The sequence below is a fragment of the Hoplias malabaricus genome, chromosome 4, assembly GCF_029633855.1.
Source record: "Hoplias malabaricus isolate fHopMal1 chromosome 4, fHopMal1.hap1, whole genome shotgun sequence".
In the NCBI taxonomy this organism is placed as follows: domain Eukaryota; kingdom Metazoa; phylum Chordata; class Actinopteri; order Characiformes; family Erythrinidae; genus Hoplias; species Hoplias malabaricus.
This window is the reverse complement of record NC_089803.1, coordinates 11,569,030-11,586,915: the sequence shown is the minus strand read 5'-3', so window position 1 is coordinate 11,586,915 and position 17,886 is coordinate 11,569,030. Positions and strand designations below refer to the sequence as shown.

The 17,886-nt window shown below is 40.4% G+C and overlaps 1 long non-coding RNA gene across 1 annotated transcript; it reads right to left on the bottom strand.

Moving 5' to 3' along the window:
* Positions 1-15,139: 15,139 nt before the first annotated feature.
* LOC136695737 (uncharacterized) lies at positions 15,140-17,367 on the bottom strand. The gene is made up of 3 exons (XR_010802346.1): positions 17,265-17,367; positions 16,754-16,855; positions 15,140-16,664 (listed from the first exon to the last, which is right to left on the bottom strand). It is a non-coding gene; the product is annotated as an uncharacterized lncRNA (long non-coding RNA).
* Positions 17,368-17,886: the final 519 nt, after the last annotated feature.

Genomic DNA, 17,886 nt, shown 5'->3' with positions numbered 1-17,886 from the left:
GCTGTCCATGTCTCAAATCACTCCCCATTCCCCACATAGTGCTCTAACATCACATGTCAAATGACTTTGAGTTTAAAACTGAGCACAAAGTGTTTAATTCATGAAGCTGTGGTTCAATATGGATATGTGTTATATTAGGAGAATAATACATTGTTCATCTGGTTAAATCCAAGTTACTTCACTATTTATGGTGCACTACAAAGGGAACATACAGACATTTGAGATCTGTCACAGCAGCCAACACATAAATGTGCTGCCTGCTCAGAGATGGTGAGTCTGATCTGTGCTCCTGTAGGGCTCCCAGTCTCAGATGGGTGAGGCATCACTGGGTATAAAACCTGTGATCTCCAGCTGACAGGGGGTTTAGAGTTCATTACTATCTCTGTCTGCTCTGAGCCACAAGGACGTGTCCAACAGCAGAATGATTGACAGTGCTGCCACCATGGCAACGTAAACAATGTGCATCTGTAGTGGAATGAGACCAACATTAAAAACTTTGATGAAAACCCCCTGAGACTAATCTGGGTGTGGTATGTCTCTGCAGCGGAGGAGAGCAGAGAGGCGTCTCACAATGAAACACACACACACACACACACACACACACACACATTGTATGGAGGATTGTACACCCCATTTCCAGAAAAATTGAGACACTGAGCTAAATGTAAATATAGACTGGATGTAATGATGTGTAAATTCTTTAAACCTCATATTAATAACTTGATGTGACAGGTAGCGCTGTTGACACACAGCTCCAGGGTCCTACTGTGGGTTGTGGGTTCGAGCCCTGCTTCGGGTGTCTGTCTGTGAAGAGTGTGGTGTGTTCTCTCTGTGTCTGTGTGGGTTTTCTTCTGAGTGCTCTGCTTTCCTCACACAGTCCAAACACACAAGTTGGTAGGTGGATTGGATATTTAAATGTGTCCGTGTGTGTGTGAGTGTATGTTGTGCCCTGTAATGCACTGCACCCCGTCCAGGATGTGTGCCTGCCTTGCTTCCAGTGATTCTAGGTAGAATCTGGACCCACCACAAACTGAACTGGATAAGGGATTACAGACAAAGAATTAATGAGTAGAACAAAGACAATATTGAAATGTTGAAACAGAAATGTATTGTTAATAAAAAAATATTTGCACATGTTGAATATGATGTAAGTAACATGCTCCAAAATGTTGGGATTGGAAACAAATACAGGTAAAGTTATGTAGTGCTACACACAAATGGATGAGGTTCATTTGCAGCACTTCACTGGGTTTAAAAAGTGTCTCAGAGGCTGAGCTTTCAGAAACAAAATAAGAAGGGGTTCCTAATCTAGAACCACCACTGCCCAGTTTAACAGTAGTATTAGTTTCATATGTGATCTGCACTATGTAGAGAGAAGGGCAATATTTGGGACAGAGTGTAGTTTACATGCCATGCCGAGAAAGAAGCAAATAAAACAAATGTGTTTAACTGCTGCATTTCCACAAGTATTTACATTTCTGAGGAGGCTACGGTGTAGGGAACACATTTACACACTACCTATGCACTGCTCATGGTGTAGAGTCCACAGAAGGAAAACTGACCTTTAGCGTCCCAAAATAATGTCCCGTCCAAGTTTTGACTCTGAAGTGTGAACATGTTTTCTTAAACTGACTGAGTATCTCAATTGATTTTATTTGTCTTTTTCAGTGAAACATCTTCTAGGTCTAAACATGAGCTGGTACTTGTTGTTTTTCATCCTGATCTTCACCACCTGCCCAGGTGAGTCAACTATCTGCCCTTGGTAAAGGTTTGTTAACAGTAAGATGCATTTCTTAAAGTAGTCCAATCATTACTTTGTATTTTTCAGAGACATTAAAAATTCCTTTTTACAGCAATGCCAAGACTCTGAACATTCCATTTAACCAACCTCAAAGCATCATTCATAGTGGAAACAATCTAAAAATAACACACAATATATGATATGTTATGATATGTAAAAGAAATGTACTGTGTAGCTAGAAGTTTTGAAGATTTGTTATTGTAAGATTTGTCCTTGAAAGTGTTAAATGGTGAAGTGGTTAAATATATTAACAATGAGCATACAGCAGTCCCCTCTTGCCTTGCCTCGCTCGTAGCAGCACTGAGGACACTAGATACAGTTTTGTAGGTGTGGTGGGGGCTTCAGTAAGTATGAAATGAGGATTTTTTGCTTTATCATTCAGCACCAGCTCCATAGAAACCAGCCAGTGATACCCAGGCAATCATGTGGGATACAGTAGTAACCATTTAAGATATCAGAGCAGTGCCAAACTAATTAACTAACATAAAGATTTTTTGCATTATTTTCCCATGAAAGTTAAACTTTTTTTCCTTCTTCTATAAAGTTGCTATCATTGGTCAGTGACGGTATGTGTTTATATATTTGAGGTATAAATGTCTTGTATTGAGGTGTAAATGTCCTGTTTCCCAGGAGCTCTCTCTGCACAAACCTCCGTCACTGCCAGAGTGGGTTCAACAGCAGTCCTTTTTTGTGACTGTAGTAATGTGACCAAAGCACTGTTGCCCATTCAGAGTCCTCATGTGAAGTGGTATACTTCTGAGATAGTGTTTGAGAGAAGAGGAGAGGAGCTGCATCAGAGTGAGGACTATAAAGGTTGTGTGGACGTTCCTGAAGATCAACTGCTGAAGGGGAACTGTTCTCTGGTGTTGAAGAACGTTAGAGCTGAGGATGAAGGAGTCTATAAATGCTACATGGAGGTGGAAGAAAGGAACAGTGCTCTCCAGTCTAAACATGTTCTTATCCAGAGTGTGAAGCTCTCAGTTGAAGGTGAGGAGATCAGGCCTGAGGTCTTATAGAGTTATTCAGTCCTGATTTCATGGAGTTTGGAGTGTGTTTATCAGTAGAGAGTTATTAGTGTTATTTGTGAGGTTCCAATTAACACTCATTATTCCTCTTTCTGCTGTTTTTTCCACAGAAACCACAGAAACTAATGACAGACAAATGAGTGACTCGTCAGGTGATTTATTTCATTTTATTTGTTACTAAATTTCTAGTTTAATTTGAAGGGCTGTGGTGATAAATGTTCTGTTTGGTTCCCTGTGACTCTCGGACTCTTAGACAGTGAGTAACACACCAGAGGAAGGTCTGAGAGTGTGAGTGGTTTGTAGGGGATAAAGAGGTCAGACAAATGTCAAGGGGCAAGGTTCTGTAGAGCTTTGTAAATGAGGAGAAGGATTTGTGATGTTATGCCTGTTGTAGAGGGAGACAGTGGAGGTTTTGAAGGACAGCTGTAAGATGATGATGATGATGATGGAGTGTGTGCGGTTGAGGAGGTGAGCAGCAGAGTTCTGTACCGTCTGGAGCTGGTGTAAGTGAGAGGAGCAGGTACCAATGAGAAATGATCTGCAGGAGTCCAGGAGGCTACAAATGAGAGCATGAATAAGGGTTTCTGCAGCAGACTGAGGGACATAATGTTGATGATTTGTTGTGGAGTGTTATGGAGGTGAAAGGTGTTTTTAGTAGAGAGTTTATGTGAGAACAGAATGAAAGAGTGGAGTGAAGGAGGACGTCCAGATTTGTACCAGATCAAAAGGGGGGACGGTTACATTTTCAGTAGAAACTGACAGAGAGGGAGTTAAGAGGGAGATCCACTCTCTCTCCTCCATCAAAACATTCATCCTCCGTTCACTCGGACTCCTCCAGTGTCTCTGAGGAAACACAGAGCGTGGGACGTACTTTGGGGATGATGTTCATGGCTCTGTCCTGACAAGCTGATGATTTATTCAGCTCTACCCTGTGGCAGCACGTCACTGTCAAAAGTAGAGGCTCAGAAACAGCAGATAAACCTGTAAGTTTTAACATTTAGTCTGTGTAAATATCCCTCTCTGGAGCTCAGAGAGAGGAACTACACAAAACAACATGAACGTACACTGATTCCCTCCCGGTGTTCAGCTGAGGAGTTTATCTTCCTCTGATTCGGTCGTTAACACATCTTTAAAGTGAAAGTACAGCTTTGGGGCTCATGGAGGAATCAGACAAATCCCCAATAGAAAGGAATCACCAGCTACAGATCAGCTCCAGATTCACAGTGTGTGTGAGTGAATTATAGTCTAGTTCTATGACGTGCAAAAAACTGTTACTCTCTGTGGTGTTAGATGCAGATAACCAGCTCATACACAGTCTACTCAGCTGGCTGCCCCCACTTGGATTTCTGCTCTTTCAACAGAGTCAGAACATTTAAACTAGAGATGTCAGCTGTGAGAGTGTATTTGGAGCCAATTCTCCAGAACAATGATAATAGACTGTATGTGAGAACCACTGTGAATGAAAATGAATGTGATTTTTATTTTATTGACACAGGAGCACAAGCTACTTTACTACCCACTGCATTGGCTAAAAAATTCAGACTGTCTTTGGTTAATACTGGTACTGTAATTACAGGTGTAACAGGTGAAAGCTACAATACATATCAAACAGAGCCTGTGTGTTTAAGGTTTGGTCCTAAATCTGTTTATCTCTCCCTCATAGTAGCTCCAATTAACTCACCTCCAACTTTGGGTATTGATGCCATTACTCAATTGAAAATGCAATTGGAGTTTGGAGCTGGGAATCTTAGGATATCTGTCCTTCCAGTTCAAGTGTTTGATCCTCAAATTAAAGGTCATCCTATAGGGTAAAAAAACAAAGATGAATGTGGACTGTTGGACATTGAACCAGTAAAGCTCACAGGAAAACCTCCACCTGTGACTAAGCAATATCCACTATCCAGGTAAGCAATTTAAGGTGTTTGATCAATTATACAAGAATTGGTTCATAAAGGTATATTAATTAAGGCACAGAGTGAGTCTTGCTCTCCAATTTGGCCTGTAAAAAAGGCTACAGGGGCCTGGCGTCTCATAGTAGACTATCGCATTGCTAAAACGTGCATAGATCGGATAACACCTATGGTTGCAGATCCTAGCAGCATTTTTGATGGAGTACCAAACACACATACAGTCTTTTCTGTTATTGATATGTCTAATGGATTTTGGTCTGTTCCACTTCACCCAGACAGTCGACCATGGTTGGCCTTTTCTTTTGATGGTGAAATGTTCCAGTGGTCAAGACTACCACAGGGCCTACACAATAGTCCAACTATTTATCACCAGGCACTAAGACGGCATTTGGCACAACCACAGTGTCCTGTTAAAAATTCCACACTAGTTCAATACATTGATGTTATGCTTGCTTCACCTAATAAGGAAGCGCACATCAATGAACTTGTGGCATTACTAACACATCTCAGTGCACATGGTCACAAAGCTAGTCTGGCCAAAGCACAGTTAGCCACACTTTCAGTGCATTATTTAGGACAGTTAGTAACTGTTGGACAAAGGTCCATTCTTTCTGACCGTGCTTCTGCAGTGCGTGCACTCCCAATACCAACCACCATCAAAGGGCTTAGGTCATTCTTGGGCTTGTGCAATTATTGTCATCCATGGATTGAAAATTATGCTCAAATTGCTCAGCCATTATATGATATTTTGAAGGGAAGCCCCAAAGAAACAGATAGTGTTCAGGTTTCCAACACGGCTGAAATAGCAATTAAAGAGCTTAAGCATGCTTTGACATCTGCCCCAGCATTAGGTTTTGTTCAACCTCATTTGCCCTTCACATTGTATGTTCATGAAAATGATGGTTTTATGACAGCATGCCTCAAGCACGATCATGGTGGTCAGTTACGGACTGTAAAGTATTGTTCAGCTAAATTGGATATAAATGCAACTGGGTTTGGTCCATGTTTGTGTGCCGTGCAAGCAACATATTTATGTTACTATGTGTACTCCAGCGTTTGTGTAATTACAGTTACTACTCAGAGATGGGGTTACTAACTCTCTGCACTCACAGCTCCTAACATTTGCCTGCAAAAGGCACAGATGATGACGGCTTTGACTGATACTTGTAATGAGGGTGAAGATGATCATGACTGTGTTGTTTTGTCACACAGTCCACATATGGATATTTCTGAAATTCCATTGGAAAATCCTGATTTGATTTAGTTTACTGATGGTTCAGCACATATTCTGAATGGCTGTAAACATGTTGGATGGGCTGTCTGCTCGCCACATGCAGTAATAGCTCAGGGTCATCTCTGTATTGGTGGCCTTAGCTAATGCTTGTATGCTAGCTTCAGGTCTAACTGCAACAATTTATACAGATTCCAGGTACGCATTTGGTGTCATTCATGATTTTGGCCATATTTGGCATTGTCTTGGTTTTCTGACAGCTGCTGGTACCCCTATAAAACATGCCTCTTTGGTTTCTGATCTCATGTCAGCTAGTGAGCTTCCAACAGAACCTGCAGTAGTTAAAGTAAAAGCTCACAGTTCCTCTTGACACAGATAAAGCATGAGGTAATGCCATGGCTGATGCAGCAGCAAAGGCTGCAGGGAAATCAACAGCAGTGACAGTGGCTGCTACAAAACAAAATGACACTAGTTTACAAACTGGATGAATAAACGTGCGTGTCTTGATTCCAGTGGGTTTTGGACAAAGGGAGAGAAGTATGTAGCACCTGAGGCACTTTTATCATACTTGGCTCAGCAAATTCATAGTTTAGGATATGTGGGTGTCCACAGCATGGTTCACCGGTTCTCCTCAGTATGGTGAAATCCCAAATTCCTCTCCCATGCATCTGAGGTAGTGAGGGGGTGCATATTTTGTCAGTCGAACAACACAGTGGCGGGTGTGTTCACACCTGCTGTGCACACAATGGCACCCCCAGGACCATTCACACATCTACAAGTTGATTACATCACACTTCCTCCCTGTCAGGGAATGCAAGATGTGTTTATTGTGGTTGATGCATTTTCATGTTGGATAGAACCTTATCCAATAAAAAAGGGAACTGCTTTGCACACAGCCAAGCTTCTGGTCCAAAACTATATTCCACGTTGGGGTTTGCCTGACCTCAGAGTCTGACCAAGGAACACACTTAAAGTAGTGCAGGAAGTGATGAAAATCCATCCATCCATCCATTACCCACCGCTTATCCGGGTCCGGGTCGCGGGGGAAGTAGTCGGAGCAAAGAAACCCAGACCTCCCTCTGCCCAGCCTCTGCCTCCAGCTCCTCCAGGGGTATTCCGAGGCATTCCCAGGCCAGTTGAGACATGTAGTCTCTCCAGCGTGTTCTTTTGCAACTCAGACTCAATGTCACCAGCCTCCCCCGGGATGCAGTTAAAGCTCTGCTGCATGTGGGAGTTGAAGATCTTTCTGACAGGTTCCTCTGCCAAACGTTCCCAGCAAACTCTCAGTGCACGTTTGGGCCAGCCAGGTCTGTCCGGCATCCTCCCCCGCCATCTGATCCAACTCACCACCAGGTGGTGGTCATTTGACAGCTCAGCGCCTCTCTTCACCCGAGTGTCCAGACTATAAAGTCGATCATTGGAATGTGGCCTAGGGTATCCTGATACCAGGTTTACTTGTGGACACCCTTATGCTCCTCCCTTATGCTCCTCTTACGTTCCTCCCAATCACGCCCCTCCACGTCTCACTGTCATTACCCACTTGTGCGTTGAAGTCCCCCAGCAGAACAATGGAGTCCCCAGAATGAGTGTTCTCCAGCACCCCCTCTAGGGTCCCCAAGAAGGCATGGGACTCTGAACTACTGTTTGGTGCATAAGCACAAACAACAGTCAGAGCCCTTTCCCCAACCCGAAGGCACAGGGAAATTACCCTCTCGTCCACTGGAGTAAACGCCAATGTGCAGGCGCTAAGCCAGGGGGCTATGAGTAAGCCCATTCCCGCCTTACGCCTCTCACCCTGGGCAAGACCAGAGTGAAAGAGCATCCAGCCCCTCTCAAGGAGATTGGTTCCAAAGCCCATACTGTGTGTCGAGGTGAGCCCAACTATATCTAGCCGGTACTTCTCAACCTCGTGCACCAGATCAGGCTCTTTTCCCACCAGAGAGGTTACGTTCCATGTTCCAAAAGCCAGTTTCAGTAACCGAGGATCAGAACGCCAGGGACCCCGACCCCGGCTGCCACTCGATCCACAATGCACCAGACCCGGATTACTACCTCTCCCACAGGTGGTGGGCCCATGGGAGAGAGTGATGAAAATGTTGCAGGTTAAATGGAAGGTCCACTGTCCATATAGACCTCAAGCATCTGGTCAGGGGGAACGACAGAACCAAAATATAGAGCAGTGTTTGTCAAAACTACACCAAAGTGGGGTTTCTTGGGTGGATGCACTACCTGCTGTATTGTGTAGCATCAGAGCCTCACCTGGTTTGAGGCTCTGGAGGTTTGGAAATTGGTTCATTGGAGTCCATATGAAATCATTACAGGACGTGCCATGTCTTTACCAGGAAGCATTGATCTTAGACAGGGAGATGTCTACTTCAGATGCCTTATTAATGTACTGTAAGCAGCTCACCAATTCTGTACATTCTGCTCAACAACATGTTAAAGATGCTTGGGCTGAGCCTTCCAGGGGTGGACATCCAATTGTTCCAGGACAATTTGTGATGATTAAAAATCACACAGCCGATCCACTTTCCAAGTGCTTTTAGTAACAGATGCAGCAATGTTGTATCAAGGGAAGAAAACCTGGACACACGTGTCAAATTGCAAAGTTGTGTTACCACCTAACTAGGGACAGACAGGTGAACTGGCTGGAAGAGCTTTGGGAAGAACTGTAAGCATGTAGGCTACAGGGGCCACACCCAAAATGAAGACATCCTCTTTTCTCCCTACGATTAGCGTTACACACTTCCAGCCAGTATCTTAGCTGCCCAGTGTTAGGTAAGGTGAGACGTGGTGATACTCGATGCAATAGTGATGTTCTTCAAAATGTTAAGTTTATATACAGACAACATGATACTGCCTAGTTTTTTTTGTTTGTTTGTTTTTTTGTACCTTCTAGGTAAAGTCAAGAACAACAGTGGATGGAATGAAACTCCCTTGAAGATCTCTGCATGGACGTGTTCATCTCATCATTCCTGATAATCCAGAATAGCTCATCAAGGAAGATGACAGGAATGAAAATGGAACTGTTGTTTCTTCAACTAACTGTATAGAATACATGTGCTGCAGTTCCCACCTCCCAAATGTATTTCAGAATTTATTCAATTTAACAAGACATTATTCCCAGGTAAAAATGTCTGCATCCCTCATCCAGTCAGTGTATCTGCGGGTATAGCCTGGACCGCACATGCGATTTCTTAATGCAATACATGTGCTTTGCTTAACACAAACATTCCTTTACCCAGCTAGCAAAACTGTATCGGCCCACACTCGGGCCGAATCACACACTAACAAAAACACGGATGATAAGGCCTTATAACAAAACGCTTTAAGTACAAAAATACTCAACAATGATGGAAATATCAGCCGTATCCTCATCTCTGGCAGCCTGGACAACAAAGATCTTCAGGATGTGCAGTGTAGTGAAAGAACGCTCAAGTGTAGTCACCTCAGTTGTACTCCTTGTAGAAATCCAGCTCTATAATTAAACATATAAAGATTATGTACATGTTCTTTTCTCTTCAATATATTGTCTTTAAAAATATTTAACAAAAAAATTATGAACTGCTTATGCATGCAAATTCATTAACTACAGAACATCAAATGTAATAGATTATCAGGTTATATTACAAACGGTTATACAAACGATTATGCTACAACTGATGCTAAAGATCTCATCTAAATAAATTAAATTAACCTCCTATCTGCTTTTCTCCCCGCCCACCTGCATTTTTCACTGCCCCACTAGTTTTCTTACTGCAGTCCATCTTTACGTAATTACATAAAGAAAATGAATTAGTTAATTTTGAAAAATTTAACTAACTTCACAGCTCAAAAAATAAACTACTTCATGCTTTTGTTTTGTTTTTTTCTCTCAGTAAATAGGCTTCTATCGTTTTCAATATAACCTTCTTCAACCCATTAATCACTAGCCCAACATCACTGCTACTCCTTAACAAAGAATTAGTGTATGTGGAATTATATATTTAAAACATTACATTACACCAAAAACCAGCACTAAGAATTTATTTTAACCTACTTATGTTCCTTATGTCTTCTTAATGTGTTTAAGCAGTTTTATTTTTTATTTTATTTCTTATACTGAGGTATGTGGTTGTGTGACATAAAAAACCCACAACCTCACATCGTCTTGTGAAATACGGCATCAAACCACATAATTACTCAAATTAAAATAACTCATGTATGAGCGATTGTGATGTTATTTAAATGTTTTCTGTCAGAGGGGGAAAAAGAGCTAATTAGAGTTAAACAGGTTAGCTAAAGTTTGTTATTTGAGAAAAAAACTGTTCAATATTACATATGTAACATACAGCAGTTTATAGAATATCGTACACAACATTAACGATGTTAACTACATTTGGGCGATACCAAAATACTTATACATCCAAAAATTTAAGGTTAAATTGAAATACTTACGAGATGAAGCTGTTCCCTGGGGATAGTAAGAGCTGCTTGCGCGCCGCGGTCACAGAAAAGAGTGTGAAGATTTATCGTCGTCGTCTTCTGTGTTTTTACAGCAGTTTGCTTCTGCCAACTTCTGTTTTCTCATTCAGAGTTCATTCATTTTAAAGCTGTTGTCTTCAAAAACTTAAATAACAATCTCCTCCCTTCAGCACCGCACTGTCTCCTTATTAACCCTATTTATCATAATCATTTCTGTCGTTCGTGTCCCAGTCATTACATCAATATTCTAAAATATCACAATACAGAGCTTACCTATAACTGTATGGCATTTAACAAGTTAAAATAGTGATTCTATTTATTTAACATTTATTACATCGTTTTCCAGACAGTTACCAGTATTGTCTGTTATTTTTAGATGTGGGCCACATACGATTAATACGCAGTGTTTAATAAAGTGCTCTGATCAGTGTAGTGTGCTAACCACAATGGCAATCGCCTCGCCAGCCGACAGTGCCAACGTGCAGCCGGAACTGGGCCGAGGCGGCAGCCAGTCGACAGTGCCGAGCCTGAGCCAGAATCGCTCCAGATCTACCTTGCTGGGTAGTTAACATTAGTTCCTGTCATAACATTACACAACCACGAACCACACAGTGTTGTACACCAGCTTTACCAATATGTGATCAGTTGTATGCTCCAGCTCATAATGTAACTGACATAATTACTCCTTTTAGGTTCCCCTGGTGTGTAGAAAGTAATTCTAATATGTCACCATTTTTGAGAGAAATTCCAAAACCATTGTGAGTTTGTTATGCAATTAAATCAACTGAGTACAGTATTTTTCGGACTATAAGGCGCACCGGATTATAAGGCGCAGCGCATTAAATAAAACAAAGCTCAGACTGTAAGTCAAACTTTATTTAACTCTTTCACGAAAACTCTCAACTTGTTCAGTTGTGTGGCCATCTTGCTTTGTTTCCTTGGAAACTCAGTTTGGTCTTCTTTACCTGGCGTTTCCTCCACCTACGCACCATAGGTTCATTTATGTTGAATTCTCTTGCAGCTGCTCTATTTCCATGCTCTACTGCATGACTTATAGCTTTAAGCTTAAAATCTGCATCATAAGCATGTCTCTTAACACGAGGCATTTTTGGAGTAGTCGGTATAAAAAATGAAACACGGGGCTCCTGCGCTCAGAGCTGTATGTATCACCGCGCTCAGTGAGGATCCAGACTACGGTGGCCGTAATGCTTAAGCCATTTGTGGGTACACATATAAGGCGCATCGGACTATAAGGCGCAATTTTGATTTCTGAGAAAATCATAAGATTATATGTGCGCCTTATAGTCCGAAAAATACGGTAACACTTATCAACACCAATGAGCTGTCTTCACAGCTGAATCTGGTCTATGAATAAACTGGCTAACAGTTAATACATTTTGTCGTATCCCTGCTCCTACAGGAACATATTGGTGATGTGGAAGCGCTGTGTTTAGTGAACTGCCACCCAGGTTAAATGGCTGATGTACATTAGTTTATATAGTACCAGCAATGAGAACACAACCTTTCACTCAGGTCGAGTCTGCAAATAAGGTGAGTTCAGGAAATCACATTATTTTTATTACTGCAAGTACACTGAATAATGATATTTTAATGATATTATCTAGACGTCCCAAAAGCATGTGGTCTTGTAAATTGTCAGAAACAAGATTGTACATGGTACAAAAACAGTGAAGCTTTCACCAATACCAGATACTCTGTAACATTAAATGCTAAACTTTACACAAATGGTACTTTAACACTTATGCCACCAAACAAAGGGAAGCAAACATTGTTCCAGCATCTCCGGAAGAACAACCAAACATTAAACAATGAAATATATTTGGTGATGGTTCCAATCCTAGATATTGATGCCACTTTTACCTTTTTTTAAAAATTTTTTTTTTTTTTTTTTTTTTTTACCTGTCCAGTTATATATCAAGTTCATACCCGCACAAAAAATCTAAATTATCCTCAGTTCTTCTTTTATGGCAGGCAGTGACCCAAATCCTTGTATCGAACATCTTGTATGCAGCCAAACATTTTGGAGCAGATTTCTAGGTGCACTAATTCCAAACTATGGTGTAATGTAATTTGGATCAAATACGTGTTTTAGCCCATGAGGTTGAAAATTTGGCCAATGATACTGCTCAGACTTTAGGTATCGTTCCACTACACTACAATCACATTGTCTAATCACACTTCAAAATTAGAGTTGCTCTGGACTATATCCTAGAGCAGCAAGGTGGTACTTGAAAGATGATTGGGCCTGAATTTCCGATGTGCTTGATCCAACTGATGTTTTAAATAAATATATCAAAGATATAGAGGATTTACATGATTGTCTCAACCATATAGATGAAACTGAAACAAATTTCCTTACCACTTGGTTTGGATCATGGTGGAGGTTAGGTCGTGATATTGTACTAAATTATGTCACAATTTCTGTGGTTATTTTATTAATATGTCATAATACGTTGTAGTATTTGTGTCACTAACAAAAATCACAGATTACATGTAGCACAAATTAAAACAGAATCAATTTTTTTTACATCCTATGCTAATATCAGCTAACAAATATATCTAACGTAAGATTCATTAGGAAAGAAATAAGGCCCATTCCACTTAGGAATATGAAAAATATTAATTGAGATTTAATCTGTTCCCTCAATCTTTTCAGACAGACAAGACCCAGGCTACGAGTTAAGACATGTTTGATCTCTCCTGTCCATTCCTTATTTACACTACAAACACTTTTTATAATGTGATGGGAAAATTGCAGATTAACACTAATGAGTAATGGTTAAAGATAACTAATGATTTATATTAATGATACAATATATTCAGCGAGTAATGGTATTGATTAATCTTGATTAATTCTTACTAAATTATGTAGACTGAGCAGATAAGAAGGAAGGCAGTCAAGGACATCTCTCACCATTTTTCCTGGCAGCTATATAAGTTAATAGGATAATGAAGCACCAATAAGGGAATGTTTGGGTTGATGGAACGAGACATGATGTAATAACGCCCAAATGGTGTACGGGACTAGGGTCCTATATATGGCTTGGCTTTGTTCAATAAACTTGAGAGATAAGAGGGAATTCTTGACTACGTGTCTTTATTCCTCTGGTCTCCCCAAATAATTCTTTGAGCATCGATCTTCCTTCCTGGTAATACTTAGAGATTTATTTTAGATTTGCCATAACATATAAGTAAAACCTTAATAGTTTAGGAGGAGGTAGTGAATCTGACAGGACTCCATTTTGTTTTTAACTGAGTGAGTTTGGGGCACATTCAGCTGGAGGTAGGACAGTGGGCTCCTGTTGTGCGGCACAGAGCCGCGGCCAAAATCACATCTCGGTCTCAAGCAAATTATTCAGTAAAATTGAGTTGGTCTCTTATTGTCTTTATTCATCAGTTACTACATAAACTACCTAACAGGGCTTTTGTGGGCACAATTGAGCCTCAACCGAGGATGACATCAGGCAATACCTCATATCGCCCTAAGATTTAATTTGACTCCTTATTCAATGTAATGGGGCATTATGTGATGATAATGGCACTTCAGGGATTTATGACCCCAAGTTTTGTAAAAAGGACACAGTTACACACCTAGTGAGTCCATTATTGCTGGTGAGAACCTAATGTTGCCCAATTTTCTCATGTCCATAACTCAGTCCATGCAATGTATGTTTGTAATTAATATTCACATAAATTACACCAACGGAAAAAAGACAGTTCCAGTGTTCATATGTCACCTTCATCTTGTATCTGTTTATTAAAAGTGTTGTACTGTCACAATTCACAGAGGGCGGACTGACGGAGGCGGACGCACACGCTAAAACAGATATTTTATTAACAAAACAAAAATTATAACAGAAAGATAACACACAGGGAGCTAACAGACAGACAAAGGGAGGTAAGCAGACTAAACTAAAATACAAAGAGCTCGACAGACTAAACCTAAAATGGAGAAAGCAAACAGGAAAGACAGACAGACTAAAGACCTTGACAGAGATACTTCACAAAGACCTAGAAAGCTAAGTAAACACATATAGCTAAAGCTAAATATAAACACAGAGCTAAATATGAAACCTAACACAGAGGGCTAGAGAAAACACGACAGACAGACTTAACAACATGACACAGGAAACGACCGAGACAGACAAACCAGACTGGGTAACATGACACAGCAACAATGGAAGAGGACCAACTTGACTTGGGGAGTGAAACGAATGACCGATACCAGGAAGCGTGTTATCTTTCTGTTATAATTTTTGTTTTGTTAATAAAATATCTGTGTTTTAGCGTGTGCGTCCGCCTCCATCAGTCCGCCCTCTGTGAATTGTACATCTACCAGACAAGAAACACCTGAAACGGATAATGAGAGGGCAGGGTAACAAATGAGACACGGACGAGGAGGAGGAACAAAGGCGAGACATAGGCGGAGACAGGGACAATAACAAACAGGGCCATGTGCTGAGAGAGCACATGGCGGGGAAAACAGACATGACAGGACAAGTGCGTGACATGTACCTTAATTCCAGAGGCTACACTTTGCTGCAGAGAGTGTAAAATGTAGAAAATAGTTATAAACATACACTGTATGCAGTGGGCTAAATTAGTCAAATAATTACAAATAAGCAGTTTTACAGCGTCACTGATGGGTGTAATCCTCTACACAGCGCGCTTATTTTTTATGGTTTTATTCATTTATTAAACATTCATTCTTGAAAACATAAAGACAATAGTAGGTCAGTTGGACTTTACTGAATAATTTGCTTGAGAATGAGATGTGATTTTGGCCACAGCTATGTGCCACACAACAGGAGCCCACTGTCCCAACTCCAGCTGAATGACCAGTTAACCTTTATTCACTCTCTCCTCTACCTAAACTATTAATGTTTTAGTCGATTAACACATGGCTGTAGTGTAAATAATCATTTACCTTGCCTTTAAAACATGTTAATGACTTACATGTCAGTGCTTAGATTTTTAACATGTATATTTTAACTCTTCAGTTTATGTTAACTTTTGGGTATTTTGTAAAGTAAAAAAAAAGTAAGAAATCAAATGCTATTTTAAAAACAGTAAATTTTGCTAACATTTTGTAAAAGATAATAAAAAATTTGTTGGAGAACCGTACAAAAACACCCAAAAATTCTAAAGGTCTAATCCCTTAAATCATTTACATTTATTGCACTCCAAACAGGAATGCTGTAAAGTTCAGAGTCATAACAACAATGTATTGTGTAAGATGGGTTAAATTATTACTTAAGGTAAAAAGAGAAACTTAAGTTGTTTTAACTGGTGGTAAGCTGCCTATATTGTCTACAGAAAAAAAGCAAACACAGTAAGCTGACAAATTAGTGTCACCTGTCTCAAATTACCCAAAGACTCTCAATATTACCACATACCCAGCAATACCTAAATCCACCATACTAAACTGTGCATCTCTATAATATACCCATTGTAAAGCAGTTGCTAGAGAGAATGTTATCAAATTCCAAACGGAATTCAGGATATGAATTATAGGTGCATGGCAACTCAAGAACAGCACCATATGTATGAGCTACAGGCCTGCAACTAAGACCTGACATGTTATTGAAAGTTATTTCAATTCTGTCTTTGCACATTACATTCGATCCTGTGCCGAATCGCAGGAAGCTCTTTTAAGTTTTCTCTGATCTATACTTCGCACATAGCGTTGCGATTTAGGACCACCTGCTCATGCTCGTTCAGGAACTTTATAGCTGAAGCAATCAATTATGAATTTGGGCTCTTGCACTAAAATCTTATGTGCCATTGTCAGAATGGTACCTTGCATGTTTTCTGGAGGCAGAATATGAGATCCCATTCTTGTGAATAGGTCAAGTAAATCCTCTTTATCCATTTTATCCACAGTATTGTCCTGTAATGCCTTTTCAACATTTGCTTGCTCTGCAGAAGACAAGTATTTAAAAAAAGATAACATCAAGAGGCTTTCACCCACTGAATCAATTCCCTGACTACATGCTAAAACAAATGTAGGGGACAATCTGAGTGGATTAATGCCATGATCCACACATCCTTTAGGCCAAACTCTACCAACAGCTTGCCATTCCCTCTCTGTATAGTCTGGTCGAAGTCTACGTACTCTTCCTTCCTCTGCTTCACACTGGTCCAGAAACTCCTCCCAAAAGGCTGTGTAGGCTTCTCTTGACAATCCATCTTCATCATCTAAAGCATTCTCTCTGACAAACACAAATCTCAAGGTTACATCCAGGACTTTAGATTCCATGAAAATATCCAGCATGTCATGAACTATATTTACCCATCTTACTTTAATGTTCTGGACCTCTTTCACTCTTGCAGGTTCATCTGAAGCTGCAATGTGACGTGTTGATTTTGCTACAGCAAGATGCTGTTCAGTTAAGGAAGCCTCCTGCAACAAAAATATTTATGACATTGCAGAAAAATATTATTGTATGAACAAACTAAAGTGACTATTTTCACTTTTCAATACAATTTCTTAATATCATTCATAATATTTGCTCTCTTTCACTCTGTCAGGAACACCGGGTGGACTGACAGAGGCGGATACACTCGCTAAAACACAGCAAACTTTTTATTTAAACAAAATATAACAAAACAGAGACAGACAGACAGACTTTGACAGAAAGACACAGGGAGCTAACAGAGATCTAGACAAAGGGAGCTAAACAGACTAAACTTGAATACAGAGAGCTAAACAAACTAAACTAGAACACAGAGAGTTAAACTGGGCAAATGGGACAGACAGACTAGGGAGCTAAACAGTGTCTTAAACAGAGAGAGCTTAACAGAGAACAAACCGAAACAAGGATCAGCAGAGACAGACAGACTTGGGAGTAACACGACAATGGTGAAACAGCGGAGACAGACAGACTTGGAAACAACATGACAATGGAAACGAATGTCCAACAAGAGGAAGTGAGACAAGGGGACTTAAAGACTCATAAGGACACCTGAGACAGATAAGGAGGGGGTAGGATTACAAATGAGAAACGGGAACACTGACGAGGAGGAGGAACAAAGGCAGGACTAGGGTGGGGACATGAACCATAACAAACAGAGCCATGTGCAAGAGCACATGACAGGACAAGAGCATGACACACTCTTGTAGTGTAGTAACAGTATTTGAGTTAGTTATGTTTAATAGTGATTATCACATAACTATTATTACTGAATTTAGATGACAACAATATTAATAATTCATCAGAGATTGAAATACTGTCAACGCTTAGAGTGAGTTCTCAGGATTTTCAGACTCTTAGGAATAAATTCCACACACTGTATTATTTCAAATAATAGAAATACTTTATTAAGAGGAATGATAATAAGTTGCTAAACATAGCACAATCATCAAAATCTCACGGAATCAACGCAGGTGAAACCAGTTCGAATTTAATAATTGGCTAGGCTATATGACTACTT